Raw genomic sequence first — 9,416 nt, 5'->3', positions numbered from 1 at the left:
TAGGGTACCTAATGTGTGCAACAAACCAGTTAACGAGTACGGCATATACAACGTCACTGTCGAATCAAATCACAAATCAAACTCTGGGTGCACCCACGTATCCTGAAACAAATATCACAATGGCCAAAGCTCTCCTCCTGAGCTATCAAAAGGATACGCCATGACCAATCACACTGCCATGGAAGTGTCATGCCAATGGTGCCGCAATGACATGGCTGTAGTACCCCTACAGCTGGTTAACTCGGTATACCCTATTTCACTCTAAGGGTTCAAATAAAATAATTTTCACAATTTTAAGAATCACTTGCAGCAGATATTTCAAATATTCTAAACAGATATTTAACAAACATAATTTTAAAGCTCGCAAGATTAAATATTTAAAACTTCCAGAACAGATTTAAAATAATTTTCAGAGATCAAACGAATAAGAACGGAATGAATAAAAATATGAAGGGAAAGAATCAGATATATTTAATAATAAAAGGAGTAGCACTGAAAGAAAGGGGACGAAATCCGTACCTCATCTGATGGACCATTAAATCGGATTGTTGAAATACGATTGAAAGTGAATAACTTATACTAATTCGAATTTTAACAGCAGATAAGTTAAGGATTTGAAATAATGGTCAACTGGAGAAATAAAGTAGATTTAACAAGGATTCCAAAATGATAAGATTCATCAAAAACGCACTGATAACGAATTAGTTATGAATTTTTGAAGTTCAGGTATCACAGCAGAAATTATTCAGGAACAGATTACAAAGAAGGCAAATTTAGACAATAAAGACAATCTGATCTCACTTCGACTATAACTAGACAATGAAAGAGAATTCTCAGAGGTTTCATAATTTATAAAGATCATAATTTTATGACGAATAATGAAGAAGATATGAATTTTTGAACATGAAACAACTATGCTGATAAGTATAAACAGACCAGAATATTTGTAAGGCAATTTAGGCAATTTAAAAGATTTAAATATATAATGGGTATACCATATAATGAAAGAGAATTTCATAAGCTTTCCAGATTGATATCATGAGTAATTTTCCGACATAAGATCGATTTATAACGAATTTTAGAAGGTATGAAAAACTGTTCACGTCATAAATCTGAAGGGTCACAAAGAATGGATATTTGCACATAGTTAGAGGCTGATTCCACAAAATATGTAAACATGGAAGTTGTAGGTATCGAAACAAGCTTTCCAGAAAATCAAGAATCAATGAATTCCGTGTACAAACGAATAAGTTATGGATTTTACAACAGATACGAGATGCTGATTTTATCACATACGAATTTCAGCACAAACAAATAAGAAGATGAACATGATATGATTATGACGAAGAAAAGATCGATTCTCGTACCTTGATCAATCGAATAACACAAGAATAAACTTCTAAGATCTTCTTGTCTTCTCAAACCCTAGCCTTTAAGAGCGGCTCCAATTAAAAAGACATAGAATAGGACATAACTTGTATATATATATATATTTATAGGCCCACAAGCCCACAATTAATAGAATCCTATCCCTAATCTAATTAATAATATAATTACTAATTCTATTCCAAATCAAATTGTATTAAAAATTACTATTATTACTAATTCTAATCTATTTCTAACTAATACAAATATTAAATAGATAATAATTAAAATAAAAATACGGATATTACATATATACCCCCTTAAAAAGGATTCCGTCCCCGGAATCGAACGAAACTAAAACTCGTACCTGAATCGAACAAATGCGGATATTTCTCACGAATAGATTCTTCTAATTCCCAAGTAGCCTCTCTTTCCGAATGATTTTTCCACAAAACTTTCACAAACGGAATGGTGTTCTTCCTCAAAACTCGCTCCTCTCGAGCTAAGATAGCCTCAGCTTCCTCCTCACAAGAAAGATCCTCTTTAATCTTATGTAATGGATACTGAACTACATGTAATGGATGATATTTGTAGCCCCTCAAAACCGACACATGAAACACATTATGCACATGAGATAGTTGTGGTGGCAACGCAACTCTATAAGATACTTCCCCTACTTTCTCCATAACGTCAAAAGGGCCAACATATCTCGGACTAAGCTTTCCCTTCATACCAAAACGCTTCACACCCTTACAAGGCGACACCTTTAAGAACACATGATCACCTGGCTCAAATCCCCCAAACTTCCTATGTTGGTCCGCGTAACTCTTTTGACGAGATCGAGCTTCCTTCAGACTTTCTTTAACTTTCTCTACCTTCTCATTAGTAATTCTAACTAACTCCGGCCCTTCGATGACTCTCTCACCAACCTCATCCCAACAAGATGGTGCCCTACACCTCCTACCATACAAAGCCTCAAATGGTGGCATACCAATACTCGCGGGCCAACTATTATTGTACGCAAACTCAACAAGATACAAATATTTATCCCAATCACCTGTCCACTCTAACGCGCAAGCCCTCAACATATCCTCCAATGTCTGAATCGTCCTCTCTGACTGTCCATCGGTCTGCGGATGATAAGCTGTACTGAAATTAAGCCTCGTACCCCAAGCTTGCTGGAATCCCTTCCAAAAACGCGATGTAAATCTCGTATCCCTGTCAGAAATTATCGACACCGGCACACCATGAAGTCTAACAATATCTCGCTGCAAAATCTCTGCCAACTCATGAACAGGAGTAGTCTCTTTAATAGGCAAGAAGTGAGCGGACTTAGTGAGTCTATCAACCACCACCCATATAACATCATTCTTCTTGAAAGTCCTCGGCAAATGAGTTACAAAATCCATAGTAATGTTTTCCCACTTCCAAACTGGTATATCTAGCTGTTGCAACAATCCACTAGGCCTCTGATGGTCTATCTTCACTTGTTGACATGTAAGACATTTTCCCACAAATTCTGCTATATCTCCCTTCATTCCACTCCACCAAAAGTGCTTCTTCAAATCCCTATACATCTTGGTGGAACCTGGATGAATAGAAAATGAAGAACTATGAGCCTCCTTCAAAATTTCCTCACGAATCGTCGGGTCTGCGGGCACGCACAATTTACTACCCAACCACATCACACCCTCATCATCGAAATGAAATTGTGTTTGCTTTCCACCTGCCACCTCGGATCTAATAGCTTCCAAACCTGTATCACTCTTCTGAGCTTCCTTAACCCTTGAAACAAGATTCGGTTCCACTTTCAAATTTGCAATACTGCCACTTGATCCTCTAACATACAACTCAACACCCAAGCGCTCCAAATCTGAAATAAGGTGCGGCTGAGTAATGAGAGATGCAACACTCCCCAAGTTCTTCCTACTAAGAGCGTCTGCCACTACATTCGCCTTCCCCGGATGGTACTGAATATTTGCATCATAATCCTTAAGAAGTTCAAGCCACCTCCGCTGCCTCATGTTAAGCTCCTTCTGAGTAAAGATGTATTTGAGACTCTTGTGATCAGTAAAGATGTCACAAGTCTCTCCATAAAGATAGTGTCTCCAGATCTTCAAAGCAAAGACCACTGCTGCTAACTCCAAGTCATGGGTAGGATAATTCACCTCATATGGTTTAAGCTGCCTAGAAGCGTAAGAAATCACTTTCCCATGTTGCATAAGAACACACCCCAATCCTCTCTTAGAAGCATCACTATACACCTGAAAACCTCCACTCCCTGATGGCAACACAAGTATTGGAGCTGACACCAACCTCTTCTTTAACTCTTGAAAGCTCTTCTCACGATCATCATTCCACTTGAACTTAATTCCCTTCCTCATTAGCTGAGTCAATGGTAAAGCTATGGAAGAGAAACCTTCCACAAAACGCCTATAGTAGCCTGCCAAACCCAAGAAACTCCTCACCTCCGTCACATTGCTAGGTCTGGGCCAATTAGTAATAGCCTCGACTTTCGCAGGATCCAACTCAATACCCCTACCAGATACAACATGCCCCAAGAATGCCACTTCCTCCAACCAGAATTCACACTTGGAAAATTTCGCAAACAACTTCCTCTTCCTCAAAATTTCAAGTACAGTACGTAAATGCTCCTCATGCTCCTCTCTGCTCCTAGAGTATATCAAGTTATCATCGATGAAAACCACCACGAATTTATCCAGATAATCATGAAAGACCCGATTCATCAAATCCATAAATACCGCTGGTGCATTCGTCAACCCAAAGGACATCACGAGAAACTCATAATGACCATAACGAGTGCGAAATGCAGTCTTCGAAACGTCTTCCTCCCTAACTCGTAACTGATGGTAACCAGATCTCAAATCTATCTTCGAAAAGTACTTCGCCCCTTATAACTGATCAAACAAGTCATCAATGCGTGGCAAAGGATACCTGTTTCTAACAGTCACCTTATTCAACTCCCTATAGTCAATGCACAATCTCATAGAACCATCCTTCTTCTTCACAAACAACACAGGAGCGCCCCATGGAGACACACTTGGTCTGATAAATCCCCTATTCAACAACTCCTGCAACTGCTCCTTCAATTCTTGCAAAGCAAAATGAAACGATAAAGAGCATAATGAAACGAAATTAAATGGAACACCCATCCTATCATCTACCCAAACTCACAGGTCAACCTAAGTAGGTTTTCTACAAGAAAGAACCTAAGCTCTGATACCATCTCTGTAACACCCCCTTCCCAAAATGAGACGAGGGGTTACTTATTAAATCTAAACCTAAAAAAAACAGAGCACTAAAATCCAACATATAATATTATAAAGTCTCCAAAATTATCCAAGTCAATAAATGCGAAGAAAATTAAATACTCTAATAATAAATGTCTAAAATAAATGCTAGAAGTCCAAAGATCCTAAGAAATTGTCACAAAGGTATCGCTCCATCACACAGCCCCAAAAGTCCCCCTAAGTACCTGCCAGAAGAAGAATACGGCATGAGCCAAAAGCCCAGTACGGATTTGGAATACAATTTATAAAACAAGAGATCAAAAAAAAAAAAAAAAATAATCAGCCATTTATAATAAAACAAAAATTTTAAAAATAAGTAAGGCTGAAGCAACGAGGGCTAAGATATTTCATACCGAGAGCAAAACAAATAACAAATACACACATCATAGGGTACCTAATGTGTGCAACAAACCAGTTAACGAGTACGGCATATACAACGTCACTGTCGAATCAAATCACAAATCAAACTCTGGGTGCACCCACGTATCCTGAAACAAATATCACAATGGCCAAAGCTCTCCTCCTGAGCTATCAAAAGGATACGCCATGACCAATCACACTGCCATGGAAGTGTCATGCCAATGGTGCCGCAATGACATGGCTGTAGTACCCCTACAGCTGGTTAACTCGGTATACCCTATTTCACTCTAAGGGTTCAAATAAAATAATTTTCACAATTTTAAGAATCACTTGCAGCAGATATTTCAAATATTCTAAACAGATATTTAACAAACATAATTTTAAAGCTCGCAAGATTAAATATTTAAAACTTCCAGAACAGATTTAAAATAATTTTCAGAGATCAAACGAATAAGAACGGAATGAATAAAAATATGAAGGGAAAGAATCAGATATATTTAATAATAAAAGGAGTAGCACTGAAAGAAAGGGGACGAAATCCGTACCTCATCTGATGGACCATTAAATCGGATTGTTGAAATACGATTGAAAGTGAACAACTTATACTAATTCGAATTTTAACAGCAGATAAGTTAAGGATTTGAAATAATGGTCAACTGGAGAAATAAAGTAGATTTAACAAGGATTCCAAAATGATAAGATTCATCAAAAACGCACTGATAACGAATTAGTTATGAATTTTTGAAGTTCAGGTATCACAGCAGAAATTATTCAGGAACAGATTACAAAGAAGGCAAATTTAGACAATAAAGACAATCTGATCTCACTTCGACTATAACTAGACAATGAAAGAGAATTCTCAGAGGTTTCATAATTTATAAAGATCATAATTTTATGACCAATAATGAAGAAGATATGAATTTTTGAACATGAAACAACTATGCTGATAAGTATAAACAGACCAGAATATTTGTAAGGCAATTTAGGCAATTTAAAAGATTTAAATATATAATGGGTATACCATATAATGAAAGAGAATTTCATAAGCTTTCCAGATTGATATCATGAGTAATTTTCCGACATAAGATCGATTTATAACGAATTTTAGAAGGTATGAAAAACTGTTCACGTCATAAATCTGAAGGGTCACAAAGAATGGATATTTGCACATAGTTAGAGGCTGATTCCACAAAATATGTAAACATGGAAGTTGTAGGTATCGAAACAAGCTTTCCAGAAAATCAAGAATCAATGAATTCCGTGTACAAACGAATAAGTTATGGATTTTACAACAGATACGAGATGCTGATTTTATCACATACGAATTTCAGCACAAACAAATAAGAAGATGAACATGATATGATTATGACGAAGAAAAGATCGATTCTCGTACCTTGATCAATCGAATAACACAAGAATAAACTTCTAAGATCTTCTTGTCTTCTCAAACCCTAGCCTCTAAGAGCGGCTCCAATTAAAAAGACATAGAATAGGACATAACTTGTATATATATATATATATTTATAGGCCCACAAGCCCACAATTAATAGAATCCTATCCCTAATCTAATTAATAATATAATTACTAATTCTATTCCAAATCAAATTGTATTAAAAATTACTATTATTACTAATTCTAATCTATTTCTAACTAATACAAATATTAAATAGATAATAATTAAAATAAAAATACGGATATTACAGTGTCATACCAGGCTCTAGGTGCTTGTTTTAGTCCATAGAGAGCCTGAGAAACTTGTATATAAAATCTGTAAATTCTAGATCTTCAAAGCGAGGTGGTTGTTGCACATAAACTTCTTCTTCCAACTCACCATTAAGGAAAGCACTCTTGACATCCATTTGACACACTTTAAAATTTGAGTGTGCAGCAAATGCAAGAAAGATCCTTATTGCTTCAAGTCTTGCAACTGGAGCAAAAGTTTCATCATAGTCAATTCCTTCCTCATGTGAGTAGCCTTTTGCAACCAAACTTGCTTTGTTTTTGGTTACAACCAAACTTGCTTTATTTTTTGTGACAATTCCATTTTCGTCCATCTTGTTCCTGTACACCCACTTTGTTCCAATTAGAGTTCTATTCTTTGGTGCAGGAACCAATTCCTAAAATTTGTTACTTTCAAACTGATTTAGCTTCTCTTGCATAGCAGATATCCAATCAGGATCAAGTAAAGCTTCTTCAGTTTTCTTTGGCTCAACTTGTGAAAGAAAATATGCATATAGATATTCATTTGCAGTTGCACTTCTAGTCCTCACTCCAACAGTTGGATCACCAATAATTGCTTCTCTAGTACGACTTCTATCCCACTTTCTAGTTTGAGTTTGTTGACTTGAGTTTTCTGCATTTTCTTCACCATTGGCATGACTTGCAGAACCTTCTTCTCTTTCTCCCCCTGAGTTTGTGTTATCAAATTCAGGTACATGAGATAAGCTTCCATTCTCATGATTCACTTGTTCAGTTGACTCTTCATTCATTCTGTGATTTGTGTTGACTTTAGCTTCATCCTCATAGTCACTATCAATGTTGAGATTTTCAAATTGTAGGGCCTCAGCTTCATTCTCACTAAGGCATTCCAATCCTGGACATTTGTCATCATCAAAAGTAACATCTGTGCTTTCCATAATTTTCTTTTATTCAGTCACATAGAATTTGTATGCAGTTCTCTCCAATGAATATCCAAGAAAAATTACCTCAAAAATTTTAGAGTCAAATTTTCCCACATATTCAGAGTTGTCCTTAAGAACATAGCACTTGCTTCCAAACACATGAAGATGTTTTACAGTAGGCTTCCTTCTTGATATATAAGATTGAGTAGGGTAATTTGCCAAGATTCTTGTTGATGAGATACCCGTTTTGAGTGTAGCATGCAGTGTTGATAGCTTCTTCCCAAAAACTAGTTGGCAAATTGGCATCTTGCAGTATTGTTCTAGCAGCCTCTATTAGTGTTTTGTTCTTTCTCTCAACTACCCCATTTTGTTGAGGTGTTCTTGCAGCTGAGAACTCTTGAACAATGCCCTTGTCTTTACAGAATTTATTTAAGATTGCATTCCTGAATTTTGTACCATTGTCACTCCTCAGTCTTTTCATACATTCATGATCTTCTGCATGCTTCTCAATCTTCTTGATGTGTTCAATTATGATGTGTGGGGTTTCATCTTTAGAGTACATAAATTCTACTAATGTGTATCTTGAGTAGTCATCCACCATCACAAGTGCATATTTCTTTCTTGAAATTGACTGGACATTAACTGGTCCAAATAAGTCCATGTGAAAAAGTTGCAAAGGTGCACTTATGGAATTCAAAGTTTTATTCTTGTGACTTGATCTTTTCATTTTTCCCTTTTGACATGCATCACAGACTTCATCTTGAGCAAACTACAGGTTTGACATATCTCTCACTAACTCCTTCTTGACTAGAGTGTTTATTACTTTGAGATTCAAGTGAGACAACTTCATATGTCATATCTTGCTTTGATCTACAGAGGCCTTAATGTAGAAGCAACAGATTCCATCCTCATTTGATGAGTCCAAGTCTGCAACAAATAAGTTTTCCTTTCTTGCTCCTTTCAAAGCAACTTCACCAGTCTTTTTGTTGATAAAAGTGCATTCTCCTTTGTCAAATGAAACCTTGAATCCTTTGTCTGCAAATTGACTGACACTAAGAAGATTCACTTCAAGACCAGCTACTAGTGTTACATCTTCAATGATAATATTTACAGAAATCAATTTGCCATATCCCATTGTGAAACATTTGTTGTTGTCTCCAAAAGTCACTAATGGGTCAGCCTTCTCCTTAAATTGTGATAGCATGGCCATATCACCTGTCATATGTTTTAAGCATCCACTGTCTATGATCCATATGACTTTCTTCTTTTTTCCCGGCACACAATGAGGATTTAAACTTAAAACTTAAAATATAAGGCGTTTACGAGGAATCCATTAACAAACTATATTTAAACTTAAAACTTTAAATACAAAGATAAAACTCGTAAAACAGAAACAAAAATACTACATTTGAAAAGGTCAAAAGTAATCATGCAAAATATAAGGCGTTTATGAGATATTTTGTGTATATAAAATCCATCGTAATTATCAAAAGATAATCGATCAAAATTTGCGCTTCTGATGTGTGTTTAGGGGTGTAATCGAGTCGATTCGATCGAACACTGCCAGGTTTAGCTCGAACTCAATTAAAATAATCTGCGCTCAATCTCGAGCTCGACTGAACCTTTAAATTCAAGTTCGAAATTCGGCTCGTAAAAAGTTTGTTAGACTCGAGTTTGGTTCGAAAACTCAAATTAATTTTACTAAATATTAACAAAAACTCAAAATATGACCGGTTCGACTCGAGTTCGATTCGATATT

Source organism: Apium graveolens, chromosome 7, assembly GCF_009905375.1.
Source record: "Apium graveolens cultivar Ventura chromosome 7, ASM990537v1, whole genome shotgun sequence".
Lineage (NCBI taxonomy): Eukaryota > Viridiplantae > Streptophyta > Magnoliopsida > Apiales > Apiaceae > Apium > Apium graveolens.
Note: the sequence above shows the minus strand (reverse complement) of the source record.